Source organism: Ciconia boyciana, chromosome 3 (genome assembly GCF_034638445.1).
Source record: "Ciconia boyciana chromosome 3, ASM3463844v1, whole genome shotgun sequence".
NCBI classification, from domain to species: Eukaryota; Metazoa; Chordata; class Aves; order Ciconiiformes; family Ciconiidae; genus Ciconia; species Ciconia boyciana.
This window is the reverse complement of record NC_132936.1, coordinates 343,918-345,931: the sequence shown is the minus strand read 5'-3', so window position 1 is coordinate 345,931 and position 2,014 is coordinate 343,918. Positions and strand designations below refer to the sequence as shown.

General features: G+C 71.1%; 1 non-coding gene across 1 annotated transcript; it reads left to right on the top strand.

Moving 5' to 3' along the window:
• Positions 1 to 1,066: 1,066 nt before the first annotated feature.
• Positions 1,067 to 1,230, top strand: LOC140650419 (U1 spliceosomal RNA). Its single transcript, XR_012041986.1, has one exon. It is a non-coding gene; the product is annotated as a U1 spliceosomal RNA (small nuclear RNA).
• The last annotated feature ends 784 nt before the right edge of the window (positions 1,231 to 2,014 follow it).

The window sequence follows — 2,014 nt, the reverse complement described above, 5'->3', positions numbered from 1 at the left end:
GGCTGGCTCCCCCGCGGGTGCCTGCTCTGGCTGTGCCGCTGTCGGCACCCAGATCCCCACGGTCCCGGCACTGGGCGTTACTGGGCTGTGAACACTTTTGTCCATAGGTCTTGTAGGTGCCATCGTGCTGACCTGTACTGAAGCCCAGTACAAACCAGTACCACCCAGTAGGGTGTGCCCGGCTGCTGGAGCCCAGCCCAATGCCTGGGGACCCGGGGTCTCTGCCCCGGCTGAGGGACATGGCTCCCGCTTTCCCCTTTGCAGGTTCAGCCAGCAGCAGAGCTGAGCTCGTGTGTGCCAGACACCCCCGGACACAAACCCGGACAACAACCAGACACCCCCGGACACCCCCAGACACACATCTGGACACCCCTGGACACCCCCGGACACACCCCCGGACACCCCCAGACACCCCCGGGCACCCCCAGACACACACCCGGACACCCCCAGACACCCCCGGGCACACACCTGGACACCCCCGGGCACCCCAGACACCTCGGACACCGCCGGACACCCCCGGACTCCCCGCCGCAGGACACTGCCCCGGGCAGTCACACCGGCTGCCCCAGCCCTGGCGCTGCCCCACGGGGCCCCTCCCGCCGCTGGCCCCGCGGTGGCCGCGCTCTGCCGGCGCTGCGGCTCCAGCCCGCTCCCGCTCAGCTCTGCCAGATCAAGCCCCGCGCAGCACCGGGCCCGGTGGGTCCCGGTGGGTCCCGGTGCGGGCGGACAGGGGTCCCGCCGGGGCGCGGTGGCCGAGAGGCCCCGCGCAGCGCCGGGCGGTCGCTGCCGCCCCGCACGGGGCGTCTCGGGTGGGCGGGGCGGGGCGTTGCGGGAGGGGGCGTGTCCATGCAGATCAGGCACCGCGCGGGCTGTCGGGACGGCCCCGCGCCGCCAAGACGCCGCCCGCGGGCGTGGGCCAGCGCTGCGTGGGCGGTGCGCGGCGGCGGAGCGCGGGTGCGGGGAGGCGCGGGGGCGGCGTGTGTCGGGGGTGTGCGTGGTTGGCGCGGTGTCCGTGTGGTGTGCGTGGGTGGGCGGGTGTGTGTGTCGGCGGCGGCGGTGTTGGGGCATACTTACCTGGCAGGGGAGACACCATGATCAGGCAGGTGGTTTTCCCAGGGCGAGGCTCATCCCCTGCACTCCGGGTGTGCTGACCCCTGCGATTTCCCCAAATGCGGGAAACTCGACTGCATAATTTGTGGTAGTGGGGGACTGCGTTCGCGCTCTCCCCTGGTTCGGGCTGGTCCAAGGACAGAGCTGACGTTCCCCGGGTGCCCCAGGCCGCCTGTTTTCTCTCGGTTGCTCCCCCGGAGGGCGCCTCCCCCGCCGCGCTGCGGCCCGGCCCGAGGCGTCAGCGACGCGGTCGCACCGGCGCTCGTGCCGCCCGCGAGGCGCCGCGGCGGGTCCGTGGTCCAAGCTGCGGCTTGGGGCTGCCGTTTCCTCGCGTTCCCCGGCTGCTGTCGGGCTGCCGTCGGCTTTGGCAAGGGCGTCGGCGCCCACCGGCGCCTCAGCCCTCCGATCGCAGCAGCGGCACCTGCTCGGGCGCTGCGTGCGGCCTCGGCCGCGGGTTGAGCGGAACGGGAACCGACGTGGGCAACGGCCAGCGCTGTCGGCGGTAGCGGAGAGACCAAGAGCCCAGCGCTGAACGGGAACGGGTTGCGCGCGTCCTTCGCGGAAAGGAACAGCGCGAGGGACGTTGGAAGAGCAGGACGTAAAACCTCAGGTGTAAGGGGCGATCCCCGAGGAGTTTGTGAGCCCCAGGAAGGGCAGGGAAGGCAGCCAGTAAAGCACGCTCCCGTCCCTGCTACGAGGCTTGGGCACCTTGCAACCCTTGCTACCGAAATGGACGCTGCCTGCTCAGGAGCACTCAGGGCCAGGCAGGCTTTCCGTGCTTCAAGGCGCTTTGGGTCAGAGACCTTTTGCACAACCTGAGGGGGATTTTTAACTCCCTGGAGAGGGGGGTTCGGCGGTGCACGTTCGGGGAGACGGGAGAGAACGGACCGGGCACAGCAGAAGC